Here is a 23,117-nt window from a genome sequence, read left to right as displayed (position 1 = left end):
GATAAACTTTATGCTCAAAATAATATAAATATTGAATGCATATATGAATCTCGTAAATCAAACTTGTTTTTATACTTTCATGTGAGTCTTATAACAATACTATTTACAAAGACTGCCTGTAACAAGATTCTTCAGGTGTTGTAGTGTTATGACATTTGTCACTCCAGACCTGCCGGTCTAACTGTAGCTAACAGTTTAGGTGCGGGGTTGTCAATCCCGTATAGATATATACACAAGTATCACACTCTCCCTCCAAGAGATTATGGTATATAATACAAGACTTGAAATGCATACATAAGAGTACGTTGAAGTTTGAATATCTCACATCACTTAGTATAAATAGATTTATGATAAGAAAGACTTTACTTCATTTATGTTGAAAGTATTTCGTTTTTCAAGATGTATACCTAAGAATGTACGAATAACTTGCTAACTATACCCATTATAGTTTTCCATAAAGTATGTTCCATTTGGTGAAAATAACTTGATGATATACTAAACCTTATACGTAAAGTAAGATGTTGGTATTGATAATTAATAAGATAGATGTTGCATTTATGTTTATAAAACGATACGTTTACTTGTATTGTACTTGTATTTCACCCCTAAAACATGAAAAGACTTGAAAAGTAGGGGTATGAACTCACTTGTTTGGTTTGAAGAGAGTGGGGCTAGAGTCGAGCAGAACTTCAGCCGCGGAAAGCTGCGTCTTCGAGCTCCTTGGGGATCTTGGTAGCGTAGAACCTCTGTCGGGGGCTCGGTTGCGGAAATCGAGGGTGTCGGGACGGCCTCTGGTGCTTGAAATTGTGTGGGAGTAAGTGAGATTTAGTGAGAGGTATGCCAAAATCCGGAGCTTATGCCTTCTATTTATAGGGCTGGAAGGGCGAGTACGCTGGGCGTACCACCGGAGTACGCTGGGCGTAACTTTGCGTCATGGCTTACGACTCAAGTCTAGCTAGGCGTAGAGCTGCATCCGATGGGACTCGACCCTGCACCTGAGTACGCTGGGCGTACTCCTACATTACGTTGGGCGTAATCCTGGCTTCCGTCTTCTAAATTCCGTAACTTTCACGTACGGGCTCCATTTTTCGCGTTCTTTATATCCATGCGTAGGTGAGATTATGCTCTACAACTTTCATTTAGACTCCATCGGCTGGTTTTGACTTTATATTTAATGATATGATTTTAATAGGCCGGGACTGCTAAATTCCGTTAAAAATTCATAGTTTCTCTATTCGACGTTGGTTTTCGTTTGTCTTTTTATCATTTTACTCCTATTGTGGAGACCTTCAACTTTCGTTTAGGTTGTGTTAGCTAAATAACGCTCGATCTACAATTCGAGTTTTTAGCCCTCTACTACTGTTACGAAACTTAGAAAATTCGTAACTTCTTCATACGAGGTCCATTTTGGGCGATCTTTTTATGTAGGTTTACAGTTTAACAAACTTTACAACTTTTGTTTAGATACTTAAGGCTAAAATGCATTTTATTGTAATTTCGCTTTTTTACGTTAAATAGCGATTTACCGGGTGTGTCGTAAATATTTGAATGGTTATAGTTTCTTCGATATAACCCGGTTTCGAATGTTCTTTATGTCTTTGGAAACCTTGGCACGATATCTAACATTTGATTCATCCCAATTTAGATATTTGAACACTTTCTTTTTGAGGTTAATTTCGTTGATTTCCAAATACTTTTAGTTGTATTTGACTTTTGAGCGTTACATTGCTTTTTGGAAAAATATAGGGTTGTCACAACATCTATCCATACTTTCCTCAAGAACTGCTTCGACTTCACCAAGTCCTTTCTACTACTACTGTTTCACGCACTACTCTCATCCTAGGTTTTCCCTAGGGTAATCACCATCCCACTCTCAGCCATCAGCTACATAAGAAGTTCCAGCTATCACTCAGAATAGAGAATTCTTCAAATGAAAGATCCTACCCTACAATGGTTGGACTCAAACAAGAGCTGCGAAATAGAGCTAGACCTAGCCTTCTAGTCCTCACGATATAAAACTTAACATATTCGTTTACTAGTTAGTGAAAGACAACTAGAACTCCCAATCTAGCATTCTGTTCTTATAAAGCTGATAAACATATCATAACATAAACTTGTTGGATTAGTGTCTAAGTCCATAACTATAATTGGTATGTACTTGACCCGATTTGGCATGGTCCATTTGGGTTGCACTTCACCGGAGCAATTTATATGGATAGTCTTTTGAGAATAGTATGTTTATGATTTATATTAATATATTATAAGTTCTAATATATTAATATGGAATCATATTATTTAATTAGTATTGATCAAGAATTAATTTAGTGATCAAGAAGGAACTAATTAAATATGGACTCTTATATATAGCATGGGACAAGTTCACTTAGGTTGGGCTAAGCTTGCATGGATAGTCCATGGAGTTTTTAACCCATGGATCCTATGGAAATGAAAGGTCATGGGTATTAGGGTTTACATGAATATAACCCTAATCCTCCATACTATATAAAGAGGTCTTTGGCACATGAAATGGCACTAGTGTATGAGGATACAAGAATGGACCAATTTCTAGTGTGCTTACTATTCTCTCAAGTTCTCCAAGGTGTTTTGGTGATTTGTGATTCCACTTTAGGCTTCCACACTATTGGGGTTAAGCTCTTAAAGTTCAAGACTTCAAGCTTCATTAAAAGGTATGTCATCTAACTAGGCTTTTGTAGTATAGTTGGTTCATATTATGCTAGTTAGGATGAAACCTTGGAATATTGAATATTTTCATGTATAATAGAGAAAACATAGATCCAAGGTTTATTGGGTTGCATGTACACCATAGGAGTGTTAAAATGCTCAAACCCCATCAGTGGTATAAGAGCCTAGGCTTGTTTTCATTTATACTTGATGCAAACTTATTTTTCAAAGCTGAGAATCTGCCCAAACTGAAAACTCGACGAGTTCTGGCTATAAACTCAACGAGTTCATGTGTTAAGGCATGAACTTGACGAGTTTGTCTTCGAGTTGGCAGATTTTCATGTTTTAAGGCTAGAATTCGTCTAGAATCATTACCTTTAACTATTTTGGACTTATAAAACCTATTTTTGATGTGGTAATGATAATGGTAAAACAATTTCAAAGTTATTATCAAAATTTCAAGTTTTATGTGTGTTTATGTAATTCTTGAAATTGCTGATAGGATTGTTCATACACTTATGGGTTTTGGTAGATCATAGGAATTATTTGCAAAGTGGTTGTTAGTTAATTCTTGATCTAAATGTATTTTAATGGAGTCCATAATTTGTCCTCAAGTTATGGATTACCAAAATGATTTCTTTTAAATTATCATTAAAATGCATAGGTTACAAAATTGAAGAGTCTATTTGTTTTATGAACTCCATAACTTGTCCTCAAGTTATGGATGTTCAAGAGTCTCTTTATTAAAGTTTTTAAAACCTTAATTAAACTCATAAGTTATGAAAATCCAAAAGTTTTTGAATAGTTCAAAACTTGCTCTCAAGTTTTGGAATTTGTAAAGTTTCCCCTCATTAATACTTTAATTCCAAGTAAAACCCTTAGAATTTTAAAAGTTAAAATTCAAACCCTTATACTTTATAATATTAATAGTTAATAGTTATATATATGTATAAGAACAAAGTCAGTCTTACCGTTAGTAGGCATCATTCATGAAGCCCGTCTATAAGGGGGTATAAGGTTACTACCTATAAAATGGCAGTTTAATGGGTGTCCACTCTCACCCATGGCTTCCTTGACTGGTGTATGGTCGTTAGCCGAACGTGTTTGACAGGACTATAATTCCCCGTTCATTAAAAGTATTAATGATAAACACTAAGTAACTAAACACATATGAATTCCCAATCTTATTTACTTAGGAAAATGTGAATTTGGTGCTAACACATGAAATTACACTTTGCACTTTGCTTAAGTTGATTACTGGAGCACATGTGGTTAATTGACACACTAACTTGATTTAACAAAGTAGAAAAAGGGTGACTTAATGTTTATCATAGAATCGGTGGAGCGTGTGTGGTTAACCGACACATCGATTAAGTGATAAATATTAAGAGTACCAAGTATATTTGCATGGTTAGTCACACCTTGTTTTTTGATCCTCAGCATCCCAGTCACAAAACTTGAGTGGGCACAATCGAAATTGAAACATGCCATTGAAAAGTTCAATGAATCTCAAAAGATCTAGGAATTTTAAATCCAATTAAAACCTAATAAATTATTTCGCTTTTCATGGTGGAAATTGTTGAATCATCATTCTCCTACCTTCAAATATTTTATAGCTTGGATTATGACATCCCTCTTCCAAGTTATAAAATATTGTGTAGGGTCCTAGCCTTAATATTTCATATTGGGTGTTATATTAAGGACTTAAATCAACTAACTTGAATATATCCCATTGTAGATGTCTGGTTCAGACAACTATGATCTTCCCAAATCTCTTGGAACAAGATTTCCTAATGAAGATGATGTCCTGGAAATCATACTTCACTTCTTCCACCTCCTCTAATTATTCTCCCTAAACCACAAGCTCTTGAAAAGTTCAAGATCACCCAAGCCCTATTGGCAAGCAAAGTCTATGTGCACTCACATCTTGAAGATGAAATCACATATGAACAATCCAGGAGAGTTGGGTGTCATAGTCTTGAGGAAGTTGGTTGATGATTAGGTTCTTCAGTCAGTTTCTAAGTCTCATAATGAGTTCTTTAAGGACTACTATGTAATAGACTATGCCATGACCCTTAATGATCTTACCTATTTCATTGATGCTACTGAATCAGAAATGATTTGGAGCACTGGTATAGCAAATTTTGTTGGAAGATCGACTTCCTAAATTTCCATGGACATTAACAATCGAAACATTGGAAATCTAGAAAAGCTTTCTCTTCCCAATGAAAAGGGATCGATCATAGTCAACTCGGTTGACCAAATGGTAAAGAGAAAGGCTAAGTATGAGATAGTCCCATGTACCATTACCAAAGAGTCCATATGGTTCTATTGCCAAAGGAAGGGGCATCGGTTGCGAAGCTGCCAAATTTACCTAAAAGTTCATAAGGATGGTAAAGTCAAAAGTTTGACTCTACTTCGGGTAAAATCCACTATCTAACTCTCTTAAATTCCTATCTAAAGGTTCTTAATACATTTTGATGTATGGCATGATCAAGTAAAGGGAAGGAAGCTTAAAAGAAGAGTATGATGAATCTGATCATGAAGATGGATTTCAATCACATGGTTCGAAGATCGGATTCTTGAGCTACTTCTTAGAAGTTATGATAGATTGCTAGGAAATATGTAATAGCATAGTTTTCATTTAAAGCTGCGTTGTAAGGAAAAGTTTTTCCGCATTTTTTAAATAAATAAATTTTGTTTTACTTTATTTTATATCTCCTTGTAATGACATTTATGGAAAAATGATGTTTGTATGTTTCTAGCAATAATGGAAATGTGAATTTGATTCTTTCATTTGTGGTAGTATCTAAATTTACCTAATAAGGAAAGATTCTCATCACCCAAGTTTTCAATTGGACCGAAACTTGGAATCATTCAAGTTGTATGATGAATGAAAATTTTCAACTTTGGAAAATTAAGACTAATTCCTTGTTCACATGTATATATGAGTCAAGTGAAGAACTAAGGGATTGAGTACACATTCTTGTGCACTGGTCAAGTTCATCACAAAGATCGATAAGACTATTTGTCATGATTTACTGAAGTTTAGTAAATATGGTTATACTTACCAGTTTGTGTATAATTCTGAAACATTGAAAAAGTTTTAATGAATGACAGAACGAATGAGAAGAATCAAATTTGACAGAAAGATAAAAGTTTCTCAAATCTGAAAAGATGGGAGAGTAATTTAGTATCATGTTTTATGATCTTGTTAATGATTGTGAGACCATATCACAATTCTTCCTCTAAAGACATCTTAGTGCATTCCTATAGCTAAGAAGAGGAATCATGAATTGTTGAAATGGTTAAATCAAGAAGATGAGTCATACTTTGTTCGAAAAACAATTCTTAGAGTCATAACTCAAGATTGTAACTTAAGTGACACATCTTAAAGAAGGTTTATAACACTTGTCAAATGTAAGAGTAAATTGGGTTTCTACTCTTGTTCATTTGAAATTGGCAAGTTGTGATGTTTTGGATAAAACAAAGACCAACTAAGACCAATTGTGTGAAGTGTTTGTCTTGAAAAGAATCCGCACTATCTCTCGAATATTTTTTGTCAAGGAATAGGTCTTGGCAAGAGAGTCTTATATGTCAAGAGGATAGTGGGAGTCTAAAAGATCCTGAAAGAATTTCAAGATCTAATCAAGAATTAAACCTATATTTTATCACTAGCTCATGACTTGAGGTTTATAACCTATCGCGTTGACATATTCCTATTTCTATCCCCATTCCAGTTAAAGTTGGCTTTTCATATGATTTATGAGAGTTCTTAATTGGTTGTATAACAACTTGGAAGCAATGACAGGCCCTTGTGCTGCCAGGTGGCAAGAAGTTAAGACTGCACAAGTTCAACCCATATGAGTTTGGATTTGTTACTAACCTTGTCTTGAGATTATGGTTTTGACAAATTCACATGGATAGGAACACTCACACCATAAAATATAAGTGTCATAAGGTTTCTCTCCGATTCATGAAAATGATGTTGAGGAAACGCTTTCATTAAGCAGTTTTAAGTAGATAGCAATTGTGATAGTTGCATTCTCAAAGTCGTTAGTGGAGTGTATGTGGTTAACCAGCACACTAACATGGACTTGTGAGAAATGTCAACGGTCTAAACAATTGAGACTATGATTACGATATCCCTTTTCATAGTTCTGAAATTGTTTAGACACACATGTGTGCTATCTGAGGAAACGTGTAAGATTTTGATAAAGTTTTATCAAAGCATCTCGTATCAGAAATCTGAACTTTGGTGAGAAATTCAATAAAGTATTGATTTCTAGAAGTCCAACTGATTTCTGAGTACATGTCAGAGCTAGTGGGAGCATAAGTGTTTTGCTAATAATCATCATGTTAGTGGGAGCATGATAATTATGATAAGTGTTTCAAGTTAGCAATATTAATCATAGAAAATAAAAGTTTCAATTGCGAAAAGTTGTTTTGCTATAATTAAGGGAGAGCAAATTATACTTCCTTTCATTTCTAAAAGCTTAGATTGACATTTTAATCATCTTTAGTCAATGATATATATATATATATATATATATATATATATATATATATATATATATGAATTTTATGTTGGAATGGACCAACTTAAGGAAATTATATATATATATATATATATATATATATATATATATATATATATATATATATATATACATATTGCGTTCTCAAAATTCGATTATGATTACAACATCCCTCTTCATAGTCGAATTATGAAACCATGGAAAATAAAATATTGTAGCCAAAGACTGGTCTAGAATCATGTCTTCATATGAGACATCATGAATCTTGTCCAATATGCTTCGGGTATAGGATCGATTGTATGTGTTATAATATTTATCCTTTCTATCATGTCTTTATGTGAGACATCATGAATCATGTCCCACAAGCTCCGATTATAGGATTGATCGCATGTGCTATAATATTTATCTTTTCTAAATTTTCCAAATGCCTGGTGGCATTAAGAGGGGAAAAGGTCTAGAGTTGGATATGACTAAAATGATTAAGTAATTGTCGAGGACAATCTAAGGTTTACCAAAGATTGGTTGCTCAGGGACGGTTGGAAGTATATTGTTAATTTTAGAAGGACCATATTGACATATTTTGAACAGAGGAAAATCTTGTTCAGAAGTGATAGTCAAAATGTGAATATGGAAATGTCTCCATAGGGGGAAACTATTAAATCTGTGTAAGATTAGGAAAATTAATGCAAGAAGGATGTTAAAAGCAATGTACTTTGAATATGAGACTTTGTTTCCATGCAGGTGATCTCCATTGGAATACTTTGTAATATCTGTTGACAAGTCTTTGTGACTTTGTACATAATCATTACAAGAGGATCAGTGCATATAAGTTTAAAAATCTAACAACTTTCAATAAATGGCAGAAATTTGGAATCCTTGCATTTGTGGTATGGATTTGGGATTGTGAAATGAGAATCATTGGAGTTATGTTCAATCGATCTATTTCACAATGTAAATATTATAGACAAACTTAGTGTGCATACCTGGTGTATGGCATAACTAATGTTTAGACAAACATAGTGTGCGTACTTGGTGTATGGAATGACTAGTGTTTAGAAAAACATAGTATAGATACATGGAGCATGGGACAACTATTGTTTTAATTCAAGTATTAAGTTGATAAATTTGAAACATTATACAATGAATAATATGTAATCAATATGGTGATAAATAAAAATTGTTCTATTTATATTTATAAGTTCTGAGACCATTTGGATTCAATTATTCTTGTGTTTCACTTTGCATGTTTTGACTTCTAGAATAACTAGGTTATTCTTCCCAAATGCATAATTTTTTCAAACCATCCACAGTCGATAATATGTTGGAAGCAGGTATTAAGGAAAGACTGTCATGAAGCTGGTTTGTAGATGTCCAAGGTATTGGACAAAGCTAGAGTTGCTACAACATTCATTAGTGCTCATAAGTTTTGATAATTGCATTAACCCACACTCATTTGAATCACTTCATGGATTTGATCACGATTGATCATGAGACGATAATATCTTATATTCTTAAAAACTGGAGATATGAGTTATTGCCTATGAGTTGGTTATATATTTATTGCTCGAAAATGCATTTGGTAACTAAATGTTATAAAACGTGCCTTTGTGTATGATTCAACATGTAGTTGAACAAGCATATGAGTCGAAGTTTATCTATTTATTTTACCCTTAAAGGGATAAAAACGATATTTGTGGGCCCCTCGATAATTTAGTGATGCACCCCGAAGTGCTTGGCCAAGCCTAGAATAATTTGATCTGTTAAATTAGCTGGTCGTTATAAATCGGAAATTGGGAAACAACAAATGGACAGAGAGGATGATTATAATCCATGTCTCAGTCCATATGTTATCTAGAATGGAGGAATATATGATCCCTTATCTAATGGACGTGTCATTGATTTGTTCAGAGTTCGACAGCGACTTTAAGAGCTATGATTGCTAGTCGGGTTTTAGAGTCATACGCAATAATAGTTTTAGACTTATCCAAGTGGGAGACTGTTGGATTAGTGTCTAAATCCATAACTATAATTGGTATGTACTTGACCCGATTTGGGATGGTCCTTTTGGGTTGCACTTCACCGGAACAATTTATATGGATAGTCTTTTGAGAATAGTATGTTTATGATTTATATTAATATTATAAGTTCTAATATATTAAAATGGAATCATATTATTTAATTAGTATTGATCAAGAATTAATATAGAATTAATTTAGTGATCAAAAGTAACTAATTAAATATGGACTCTTATATATATATATATATATATATATATATATATATATATATATATATATATATATATATATATATATATATATATATAGCATGCGCCAAGTTCATTTAGGTTGGGCTAAGCTTGCATGGATAGTCCATGGAGTTTTTAACCCATGGATCCTATGGAAATGAAAGGTCATGGGTTTTAGGGTTTACATGAATGTAACCCTAATCCTCCATAATATATAAAGAGGTCTTTGGCACATGAAATGGCACTAGTGTGTGAGGATACAAGAGTGGGCCAATTTCTAATGTGCTTACTATTCTCTCAAGTTTTCCAACGTGTTTTGGTGATTTGTGATTCCACTTGAGGTTTACACACTATTGAGGCTAAGCTCTTAAAGTTCAATACTTCAAGCATCATTAAAAGGTATGTCATCTAACTAGGATTTTGTAGTATAGTTGGTTCATATTATGCTAGTTAGGATGAAACCTTGGAATATTGAATATTTGCATGTATAATATAGAAAAGATAGATCCAAGGTTTATAGGGTTGCATGTACACCATAGGAGTGTTAGAATGTTCAAAACCCATCAAAACTTGTATGGGTAAATTGGGAGTACTTACTTGAGCTTGGTTGATTGCATGTACCACACCCTTTTCTCTTTCAAATTCCTTTCTATTTTCCAAATCCTTTTGTAAACATGATTTTCTTTTGAAACCAAGGCTCTGATACCAACTTGAAACATTCCAAAAATACGGTCTAAAAATTTCATTTTTCAAATCATTATTAAATCATAAATCATCCGAATTCATAAGTAAAATCGTAAATCATGTATCATAAAATATCATAGTATCTATCTCAAATCAAAATATCATAACAAAACATCAGAGTAAACTCCCAGGATAAGATTGTGGTGTGTGCTATGCGATCATCCCGAGCCCTTCCCTTTGCTAGTGGAAGTACCTGAAACCAAAACTGAAAATTGTAAGCATGAAGCTTATTGAGCTCCCCCAAACTACCATATACCATACATATATAGCATGCAACTAGGAGATACGGGCCCTGCCCACACTCATGGAGATACGGGCCCCACCCACACTCCGTTAACTAGGAGATAAAGGTCGCGCCCAAACTCTGCTAATCCTGAGATATGGGCCCCGCCCACAATCAGCTACTTTGAGATACGGGCCCCGCCCACAATCCCTGCCCACACTCAGCTGCTATGAGATACGGGTCCTATCCACAATCAGCTACTAAACAAAACATACAAGTATCACACAGAAAACATGTATAAATAAAACTATCATTCAGGCATATATCATAATTAAGCTTAGCTATGAGATACAGGCCCCGCCCACACTTGACTAACTAGGAGATACGGGCCCCGACCACACTAAACTACTAACATAACATGGTACGGGCCGATATTGGTGCATTGGACCCGTTCCTACTGAAGGGAAACTCACCTTGTATGACTGACTGCTGAAAACCTAAGTGACGAATCCCTATCTGCTGCTCCGGTAACTCTTCGGTAATAGGGTGCAAAACCCTGAAAATAGGGTGCAAAACCCCGAAAATAGGGTTTAAGAGGTATAAATAGGGTGCAAAACCCAGAAAATAGGGTTTCCTTCTGGCAGACCTACTCGTCGAGTCGATGCTTGGACTCGCCGAGTAGACCCTTTAAACCCCACGTCTTTTCTGGCATCTACTCGATGAGTTAGGGCTACTAACTCGTCGAGTAGCTCAAAATAAATACTTGAATAATTCAAAGATTGGGTACCAGGAACGGGGCGTTACATTAATTCTATTCTACACACGAGGAAGCGAAGACAATAATTAATTTAAACATGTGTACTGAATCTTTGAATTTTAATTAAATATGTTTAAATAGTTAATTAAATCAATTAGAATTATGATTTATAGTTCAATTTAAATTGACAAAATTTCATATGCGTAAAAACAAGCCATGTAAGCAAAGGGTCATTAAAGAGTTTTCTTCAAGCAGATATGTCATGTCGTAGAGGAGGATCTACCATGTCCAGTGTTGTAAAACTCACTGAATTAATCGATTATTCCTTTGAGTACTCGTTACTTGGCCCCTTACCGATGCGAGTTATAGAATTTCGACTACTCTTCGATCAGCCCCTTACTGAACTGAATAGTGTTGTAAAACTTGGTCGGTGATTAATATGTATAATTTACATAATGATTTATTATTTAACACACACATATATGTAATTATTACTACATATATATATATATATATATATATATATATATATATATATACATACATACATATATATATATATATACGTATATATATCTTAAAATTTCAGTAATTATTCACGAAGTGAGACCATTATATGTTTTTCAGTTTTTATGTACTCACATGTATCTAATTTTGTTATATATTTCATACAACTTATGATTTTGACATATATAATTTCCCTGAAAATATTTTTACACGAATTACTGAATCCGAGTACTCCTCGAGTACTCGCTACTCGGTAGTCGGCCGAACAGGTACCGAATAACGAGTTTTACAACCTTGACCGCACCGCTGACCAAGGTCGATACAAGTTTTCATAAAACAGTTGTAGGGTTCACTATATCTGCCTTCCATGCCATGGAGAGAGACCATTCATGTCACGGAGGTAGTAAAACAGTTAAGAACTCTTACAAATTTTATTGGCAATTTCTTAAACACTTAGAAACTTTTAACAACTAGAAAAACCATATCAGATCTAGAGCATGAAAATTCAATTAATGCAAACAAAACAGAAATCCTAAGTGCCATATATGTTAACATGTAGGCTCAGATACTACTGTTGGGTTATGAGAATCCATAGACAGCTTAAGGGTCGATGGAACCAATACATAAAACATAACCAATTCATAAAGATCTTTGAACACCAGATCTAGGCAGCTATGTAACATCCCGTATATTAAATAAATAAATGGATAAGGGTTAATATGAATACAAACCCTAAAAATCATTAATAAAAGTCTATGTTCTGGAGTGGTTTGTAAATTTTTAAGAAGGCGGGGGCTGCTTGGTAAATTATTAAGACTTAAATTAAATAGATTTTGGGAAGCAAGTACTAAATAGTAAATTCTGGTTTCAATTTGTAAGGAATTATGAGGATGGGGGGGCTATTCGGTAAGTTTTGGACTTGGATTGAAAACAAAATTTGGAGGAGGAACCGAAGTATATTTGGGATCGAAGTTTGAATGATCACGAGTTTAGAACTGGTGCTCAATTCCCTCCCGCTTCAAGATGCATTGCCGGCTAAACCTAACCCTAGGGCCTCTTTCATCAGCCGCCACCCTCCAGGAGCTTCCTCAGCTACCGCATGCGTCACCAAGCCCGTCTGCTGTCTGCTGGCTTGCCAATGTGCACCACCACATCATGCCTTGCTACCGGAGACGTAGCGAGATGTTGGAAGAGCCACCGTGACTGATTGTTGGACCGGAGAACGTTACTGCGTGAGTCGTGTGCGAATAATAGGTGCTTGGTAAGAATCACAACCACACAAATATCTCCTCTCCTTCATACTTTCTGCGATTGGAATTGTACACGCCAACTGGGGTTGTCGGTGGCCTTGGGTCACCGTTTTAGTGCTTCTGGACATCACCTGCCACCCGAAGTGGCTGAGTTGGGGGTATTTCAGTGTTCAGATCGTGGTTACGAGCATGTGTGTGTGTTTGGTCCACTAGGGACCAAGAGAATCCACCACCACCACCGTGAGGTGGTGGCTGTCGCTCCCTACCACTGCTTGCCACCACAAGGATGGCAGTGTATGTGCATTTGTTATGTATTTTGTGTCTTTATTGGTCGTACCATGTTGTTTGAGCGATGTTCTGGCCAGAAAAGTAACCACCACCACCATTGGAAATGGTGGCTGCCGCCGCCTGCCGCCACCGATCACCACCGCCAAGGGTGGAAGTGGGTGGTTCCCGATCTAGTGGAACCCTAATGGGCCTAAACACTTAATCTTGGATTGGACTGCCTTGTGATTGGGCTAGAAACCCTAATTAGGGTTTAAAAAACCCGAATTAGGGTTTAAAAACACTAGTTTTTGGGTTTGTTGGTTTGGACCTATTAGGAACCGTATTTGGACTAATGGACCAATGTTATGACTTATGTCAATTGCATTGTGTGATGGCTTAGTGGAATAATGGGCTTAATGGGTTAATTCCTTAATTGGTTAAATGAGAACAGTTAACCCTAATCGTTATTTCTTGAGAAAACCCTAATTTTGCTTGGGCTTGAGTTTTGCCTATCTACTGGGCTTTGATGACTGGGCTATTGATGGGTTATCCAAGAACAATCATGTGGAGTAGAATATGTAGATAGGCTTTAGGGTAAGGCCCAAATGAGGTTTTAGGCCCAATTTTTGAAAATTGGGCCATAGTTTGGCCATTAGTGGACCATTGTGGACCCATTTGGTATTAGGCCTAAGTGGGCCTAATGGGCTTGGTTTATTTATGGGCCTATTGGTGGACCATATTTAGACCTAATATGTGTAGGTTTGGTCTTAGATCCTAATGAGGTTAATGGTGGGTTTAGCTCAATGTTAGAGGTTAGAGTACAACAACAACATTTATAGCATCTGTTCGCCATCTGAAGTGAATCTTCTCATTATACTTACCTGCGTGGTAATTTATGTGTGACCGGAGGGTCTTATTCGTGTTATTGACCAGAGGGTCTTATTTACACCACTGAATGTAGGGTCTTAGTATATTAATGACCGGAGGGTCTCAGTACATTGTGGACAGGAGGGTCTTAATACATTATTGACCGGAGGGTCTTATTAGTTTATAATGTGATACGTGTTGTCATGCAGACTATCTTTGTGACTTATGGTTTTATAGTATTCTATGTATATTTTGATCCTATGTGCTTATACTGAGACATATGATATCATGTATTCAGTCTTGTGCTTTATGTTGTATATTTTCCTATGTATTGTTGAGATAGGACAAGAGGGTCCACCTGAGTTGTGGGCCTAGAGTGTTCCACTGAGACACACTAACTGGAGGGTCTTACTTGAGATATATCCATGAGAGGTTAATGACTTGTGTGTGTTATTTCGAGGACACACTAAGCTTCGTGCTTACCGTCTTATGTGGTAAGTGTTTCAGGTACTTTTCAGGATACGAGAAGACGTCGACTTGATTGTACACACGAGATGGTGTCATGTTTCTGAAGATCCTAGATTTTATTGAAACAACTATGAACATTTGTTTTGATAATTTGTCATTTTGGGGATTTTGTGATATATATATATATATATATATATATATATATATATATATATGTATGTATGTATATGTATATATCTATATCTATATCTATATATATATATATATATATATATATATATATATATATATATATATATAAGAGATTTATGTGATTTTAAAATAAAAATTTTGTTTGAAAATTTACGATGTTACATATTGGTATCAATGCCTTGGTTTGAGGGATTTAGATCTGCTCTCGGGTATATTTGAACTCAAACAGAGGATTTGAGAAAATTTTCTAAAAAGGAAATGATTTTTTCTAGAACGACTAAAAGTTTTAACGAGAAAACGAGATGGAGCAGTGTGTGCAATCAGCCAGAACCCGAATGGTGATTTCCTAAAATACCATTATTGTTTATATTATGAGATATTTATGAGATATTAGAGTTGCATGCTAGAAGATAGGCTAGGTATTTCAGCAATTAGGGCTAAAGTTGTCTGATTCATGATGCCTTAGCCTAGGGGATGCTATTGACTGATATTATCAGCTATTTTCCCTATTTGTATTGAGTAGAAGCACCTAGCGGGAATCTTTTAGAGAGAGTCTTGAGTCAAGGAGTAATCTAGGATAGATTCCTATACAAGCATTTGAGGTATCTACTGAGAGAGTAGTTAGAGATCCACAAGAGATAGGACTACCTAAGTTCGGTGATGCCTTTTGAGTCATAAAAGAGCGAGTGGAGTGGTATGCTAGAATGGTTTCAGGTGTTGGTCATTCAATGCCCGAATGCAGTTTGCGTTGTGCTTTGTGGAACTCTTGAATGATGGGAGTCAGTTGCTAAGTGAATATGATGATATTCAGGAGGTAGATGGATGGCATCACTAGGAGTTCTTCAGCAGCTGATTGTAGAGAAGTGTGAGAACCTAGGGAGTAATTCTATTCTGAGGAGTACGCTGTTTAGAGGTGAGTATTCGCTTAAGAGTGAACATGTGTAACAGGAATGGTGATCGAGAAGGTTGAGCAGCTACTTAGAAAATTTGGGACGATCTGTGTGGAAAGTACGGGTGGATGTGGTAGGTAGTATGGGACCGTACTACTGAAAGTAGAGGACCTAAACTCGAAACAATGAGAATTCCGGTGGTTCTAAGTAGCAGGATGAGGAGAAATAACATGGTTCGGGTACCATGATTAGTGGCAGAGTGTGTTTTCGCCTTTATTAGTTATTCGATTATGATTATTCAAACTGGGAGTGGATATGGGAGATTCTTGGGCCTGAGGTCCATATTGGATGAGATTAAATGGAGTATGCCATGGATGGGAAAATTTGAGTTTAGATCTCGGGGGTTTTGACTGCTAAGGTGCCAGTTGGAGTCGCAAGACTCAAATAGGGGGTGGAGATAATGCATCGTGGAGGATTGCAGTTTGAGTTGAGTGGTCGAGCAATAGCCTATGACGTTAAAGTTTTATATTGAGAATTATATTGTCCCTACTTCCCATTTTGAGAGGACGGGTGAGTGAGCTTCTGATGTAAGAGATTAGATTAAGACCTTGTGGGGCACTAGGTAGTTGCGATATTGGCACCAAGAACATTTTGTTGTATGAGAGCATTGGGTTCCATTCTAATGTCAAGAAGGAGTCATCAGTGGGGATTATGACCAACACGAGCTCGAATATGCCTTGTTTGAGTTTGTTAAGTTATATATCAGCAATTGTTGCGGTAAAACGAGAGGAGTATATCGAGATGACGGCTTTCGTGGCTATGCAGCAGATCGACTGTGTGAGTGAGGTCTCCATTGCTATGTCGATGCTTGCAATGGGGTGATGATTGAGGATTCAAAGAATGAAATGTCTGATAGTCCATTATTTCCAGAAAAAGAGGAAGTGCTATTCTAGGCTCATTGGAATAGCTGCATGTGCAGCTGGACAAGGTTATGGGAGACTAGAGACAGTCACATTGGGAGGTTCCGAGGATTTCATATGAGATTCGAGATATATGGAGTTGCTTGGTCTTTCTTTGGAAGATCATTAAGCATTACGTAGTATGTTCCAAGAGTCAAGTGTGTTGTATCTGGTGAAACAGTCTGTGGAGTAAACTGTTGATATTTCAATTGGTGATGGTTGAAACCTAAGTGGGGGAGGACTGGGTATTCTGTTGAGAGGGTCAACAATCTGTTTGAGTTGTAGTTAGAAGATTTGATTATGGGAATCTGCGGTGCGGACATATGAGACTTGGGTTTATTGGTGGACGAGGCAACGTGCAGAGTGAGATGAGGCGTATTATACGTGATCAGGAAACAACGAGTGTTTCCACGGCAAATGGCCGTGGGTCAGGGATCTTATTGTAGTCAAGGAGTATTTGGGGTTGCAATGGTTAAGTTCGAGGTGGTTGATTCGTTGAGGTCCAGTTTCAAATGTCGGGATTTGGCAATTAGATGTATAGACAATTATCTATACTCTGGGAGGAGCAACTACTGATTTGTCAAGTAGTTTCAGAGTCTGTATGAGTAGCTTTGCATGGGTTTTGATCAGTAAGAGGATAGGGTTTCGGATGGTCGTCAATGTCTTCTTAGTGATTGACGATTCCTCTGTGTTTCAAATTATGAGTGGAGTATTTCGAGATTATGAGTTGTGCGAGACGAAGATCAATGGTCATAGCAAGAAATTATGAGATTTTGTGATGGTGTATCGCGGTATCTGAGTATGATGTCATGGGTGGAAGATCAGTGGTTGAGGCAAGTGAGCATGAGATCCTGTGATCGTGTAACAGGGTATCCGAGTATGATTCCCTAAGTTGTTGGATTATTTTGAGACTCGAGTTTATGAGATGGCAAGTGGAGTACCGAGTAACTATTGTTCCAGTGGGAACCCATCAACTAATTTTCATCAGACAGGGATTGTCCAAGAATGTGAATTGTATCAAGAGAAACTGCGTTGTTGCTACAATTATCATCAGGAGTAGTGATGATCATTCTGGGTAGGTGGGTGCACCTATCCATGATGGATCGCGGAGCATGAGTTTAGTGAATGCAATATGGTGATGGCTTAGTGATGAGATTGTAGGGTGGTAAGAGAGTGGAAGGATCCAGGTGGGAATAAGCACGTTGTAATATCATGGAAAACCATGGGGAGAGCCCATGACGAGTGAGTGAGTGATGTAAGCCTACTAGGAGCCGTAGCATTCACGAATCAGTGAGTGAGTATCACAAGCCTTTGGGGAACCGTAGCATTCATGAGTCAGTGTAAGTGTGTCGCAAGTCAGCAAGAAGTCGTAGCACTCATTAGCCAGTAAGAGAGTGTTATAACACTATGGGGAGACGTGGTATTCACTAGTTAGAGCATGACACAGAGGAGTTCTTAGGCTTAGGTAGCCTTGACGAATGAGTCTTTGGGAACCTGGTGGCCTGGCCAAGGGCAAGAATGGGGTCTCCATGATGGTCGGGATCCATTAAATCTTGAATTAAGGAGAGGTTGTCGCAAATCGGAAGAATTAGAGAAGTAATGTACTCATAGATTCGTGGATCATGGGTCGTGAGTTTAGTATTAAATTGGATTTGAGTAGTTCCAATTTTGCTATCGAATCAGACTCTCGAGTTTGAGTTTGGCCCTATCTGTGTGAAGGATAGATGAGTTGAGATTTCAGATTCCTGATGGATTTCATTTTGAGTGGTTATGGTTTGCATCTGATGTTCTAGACCTGGAAAGGCCAATTCGATTGGTTTGAGAAGGACCGAAACATTCATGGAGTTAGTGAAGTATTAGATAACAAAGCCTAGAAATAGTGTGTGACTACAGATCAACTGTAATTGGAGTGAAGCGAACTTAGTGGTTGCATGTACAATATGGTTGGTTGACATAGCACTGTGGATTGAACGACTGGGGTTATGCTCGGACTTGTGGCCATGCTGTTCAAGTTGTCGGGTGTGTAAGGGATGATAAGGAATGATTTTGAGGACGAAATCTAATTTAACTGGGGGAGAGTTGCAAAATCCCGGATATTACATAAATAAATGGATAAGGGTTAGTATGAATAGAAACACTAAAAATCATTAATAATTTAGCAAGGTGTTGGTTTCGAGGAGTTATTCGTAATAATTTTAGAAGCCAGGGGTTAAAAGTGTAAGTTCCGGAGTGGTTTGTAAATATTTATGAAGGCAGGGGCTGCTTGGTAAATTATTGGGACTTACTTTGAATAGATTTTGGGAAGCAAGGACTTAATGTTAAATTCTGAATTTAATTTGTAAAGAATTTTCACGGTGGGGGGGGGGGGGGGGGGGGCTATTTGGTTAGTTTTTGACTTGGATTGAAAGCAAAATTTGGAGGAGGGACCGAAGTTTTATATTTGGGACCGAAGTTTGAATGAACATGGGTTTAGGCCCGGTGCTCATTTCCCTCCCACTTCAAGATGCATTGTCGGCTAACCCTAACCCTGGTGTCTCTTTCATCACCTGCCACCCTCCAGGAGCTTCCTCAGCCACCACATGCGTCACCAAGCCCGTCCGCCGCCTGCTGCCTTGCTAATGTGCACCACCACAACACGCCTTGCTGCTGAAGACGAGGTGATATGTTAGATGAGCCACCGTGGCCGATTGTTGGACCAGAGAGCGTCACTGTGCGAGTCGTGTGCGAATAAGAGGTGCTCGGTAAGAATCACAACCACCTATATATCTCCTATCCATGTTCGTTTCTGCAATTGGCGTCGTACACCGCATGCCACCACGAGGGTGGTGGTGTTGTGCGTTTATTGTGTATTTTGGGTCCGTATTGGTTGTACTATGTTGTTTGAGTGATGTTTTGGCCGGAAAAGTAACCACCACTACCAATGGAAATGGTGGATGCCGCCGCATGCTGCCGATGATCACCATCGTCCGAGGTAGCAGTGGGTGGTGCCGATCCAGTGGAACCTTAATGGGCCTAAACACTGAATCTTTGACTGTGCTGCCTTGTAATTGGGCTAGAAACCGTAATTAGGGTTTAGAAAACTCTAATTTTTGGGTTTGTTGGTTTGGACCTTTTGGGACCCACGTTTAGACCAGTGGTCTGAAGTTATGACTCATGTCGATTCCATTGTGTGATGGCTTAATGGAATAATGGACTTAATGGGTTAAGTACTTTATGGGTTAAGTACTCATGTCGATTCCACGGAGTTGAGTTCCCGATTGATTTGGTTCCTATTGCCATGGGGGACGTTTGTGTTATTGTGTGCATGGACTGGTTGAGCAGGTTCGGTGCGGTTATCGACTGCGAGCGACAACTAGTGACCATACGAGACCCTAGTGGGGGAGTTCTTACAGTGTACGGCGAGGGTACCCGTTCTGGATCAGCGTTTTGTTTCTGCCGCTAGGGTGAGGCAGTGTCTACAGCAGGGCTGTAAGGCTTTCGTGGCGTACGTGTTGGATACGCGGGTTGATTCCATGAGGCCTAGGTCAGTGGAGGAGGTTCCTATAGTGCGAGAGTTCCCGGATGTCTTTCCAGAGGAGTTGCCGGGTGTGCCTCCCGTGAGGCAAGTAGAGTTCGGTATTGATTTGGTCTCGGGGGCCGCACCTATCGCTAAGGTGCCTTATCGTCTTGCACCTCCAGCGATGCAAGAGTTATCCTCGCAGCTTCAGGAGCTGTTGGGGAAAGGGTTTATTCGGCCGAGCAGCTCGCCGTGGGAAGCGCCTATTCTGTTTGTAAAGAAGAAGGATGGTTCACATCGGATGTGCATTGATTACCGGGAGTTGAACAAGCTGACGGTCAAGAACCGTTACCCGTTGCCGAGGATCGACGATTTGTTCGACCAGTTGCAGGGAGCATCTTGGTTCTCCAAGATCGATTTGAGGTCTGGATACCATCACGTGAGGGTGTGAGATGAGGACGTCCAGAAGAAAACGTGTAGGACGCGTTATGGGCATTATGAGTTTGTGGTGATGCCTTTCGGACTCACCAATGCTCCGGCAGTGTTCATGGATCTCATGAACCGGGTGTGCAGGCCGATGTTGGATCGATCGGTGATCGTATTTATTGATGACATTTTGGTATATTCGAGATCTAGGGAGCAGCATGAGGAACATTTGAGGGAGATCCTCGGAGTTCTGAGATCGGAGAGGCTTTATGCCAAATTCTCCAAGTGTGATTTCTGGTTGCGAGAGGTCCAGTTCCTAAGACATCTTGTTAACCAGGATGGGATATTGGTTGATCCGGCCAAAGTGGAGGTAGTGATGAGTTGGTAGGTGCTGAGGTCACCCTCCGAGATCAGGAGTTTTCTAGGGTTGGCCTGTTATTATCGGAGATTTATCAGGGATTTCTCTAAGATCGCAGTGCCACTCACTAGGTTGACCCGAAAGGGTGTTGCTTTTTCATGGGGTCCTGAGCAGCAGGCCTCTTTTGAGGCGCTTCACCAAAGGTTATGCGAGGCCCCAGTATAAGCCGTCCCAGAGGGAATGGAGGACTTTGTTGTATACTGTGATGCATCGATTTTGGGGTTGGGAGCGGTGCTGATGCAGAGAGGGCATGTGATAGCGTATGCATCGAGGTAGTTGAAGCCTCATGAGATGAGGTATCCCACCCATGACCTAGAGTTGGGGGCAGTGGTGTTCGCCCTCAAGATTTGGCGCCATCATTTGTATGGGGTTCGGTGTACGATATACACGGACCATAAGAGTCTGAAGTATTTGATGGATCAGCCCAACCTAAATATGCGGCAGAGGAGGTGGTTGGATGTGGTTAAGGATTACGATTGTGAGATTCTGTACCATCCAGGCAAGGCTAATGTGGTAGCCGACGCCCTGAGTCGCCGGGCGGAGAGCGCCCCATTGCGAGATGTATGTTTGCGATTGACCGTGATGACTCCAGTGTTGGACACCATTCGAGGAGCACAGACTGAGGCAGTGAGGTCGGAAAACCAAAAGAGAGAGCGAGTTGTTGGGTTAGTATCGGAGTTCGTTACCGATGGTCGGGGGCTTATGACTTTTTAGGGGCGTATTAGGGTACCGTTCGTGGGAGGTACGCGTTCCATTTTGATGGAAGAGGCTCATCGGTCGAAATTCTCGATCCATCCTGGGGCCACTAAGATGTATTTGGATTTGAGGAGGGAGTATTGGTGGCCCTGTATGAAGAGAGATGTTGCGTGGTTTGTTGAGAGGTGCTTAACCTGCCGTAAGGTTAAGGCTGAACATCAGAGACCGCATGGTAAGTTGCAACCATTGGAGGTTCCCGAATGGAAGTGGGAATAGATCACCATGGATTTCATCACCAAATTGCCAAGGACTGCTCGGGGAGTTGATGCAATTTGGGTGATTGTGGACAGGTTGACGAAGAGTGCTCACTTCCTTGCTATCAGCGAGAGTTCTTCCGCAGAGAAGTTAGCAGAGATATATGTGAGGGAAGTGGTATCTCGGCATGGGGTGCCGATCTCGATTGTCTCAGACCGGGATGTACGTTTCACTTCCAGATTCTGGAAGAAGTTTCATGAGGAGTTGGGTACTAGGCTGCATTTTAGTACCGCATATCACCCCCAGACAGACGGACAGAGTGAGCGGACGATTCAGACACTCGAGGACATGCTTTGAGCATGTGTATTGGATTTCGGGGGAAGTTGGGATACGTATTTTCCTTTGGCCGAGTTTTCTTACAACAACAGCCATCATTCGAACATCGGTATGCCAACCTTTGAGCTGTTGTACGGGAGGAGGTGTCAGACCCCCATTTGTTGGGGAGAAGTCGGGCAGCGCGTTATGGGCAACACTGAGATAGTGCTTGAGGCGACAGAGCAGATCTAGTAGGTCAGACAGAGGTTACTGACTGCTCAGAGTCGACAGAGGAGTTATGCGGACAGACGCCGGTCCGAACTTGAATTCCAGGTCGGCGATTTTGTGCTCCTGAAGGTCTCTCCTTGGAAGGGAGTGATCCGATTCAGGAAGATGGGCAAGTTGGGGCCCCTATATATCAGACCATTTCGGGTAGTCGCGAGGGTAGGCAAGGTAGCCTATTGTTTGGATTTGCTAGCAGAGTTGGGGCAGATTCACGACACTTTCCATGTGTCACAATTGCGGAAGTGTATAGCCGATGAGTCGGCAGTGGTTCCATTAGAGGATATTCAGGTGGATGCGAGCCTGAATTATGCTGAGAGACCAGTGGCCATCAAAGATCGGAAAATCAAAGTTCTGAGGAACAAGGAGGTACCTTTGGTTTTGGTTTAGTGGCAGCAGCGGAAGGGATCCGAGATGACGTGGGAACCAGAGCGTGAGGTTCGAGAGCAGCATCCGGAGTTATTTGCAGAGTGAGACTTCGAGGGCGAAGTCTAGTTCTAGTGGGGGAGAATTGTAACAACCCGGAATTTCCAGGTATTTATTATTGGTTTATTATTTTGGAAATTGTGAATGGACTCGGTGAGTTGGAGCTCAAACTCGCCGAGTAGTATCACGATATTGGGCACAGGTTCGCGTC

This window comes from Lactuca saligna, chromosome 2 (genome assembly GCF_052625555.1).
Source record: "Lactuca saligna cultivar CGN05327 chromosome 2, ASM5262555v1, whole genome shotgun sequence".
Classification (NCBI taxonomy): domain Eukaryota; kingdom Viridiplantae; phylum Streptophyta; class Magnoliopsida; order Asterales; family Asteraceae; genus Lactuca; species Lactuca saligna.
Note: the sequence above shows the minus strand (reverse complement) of the source record.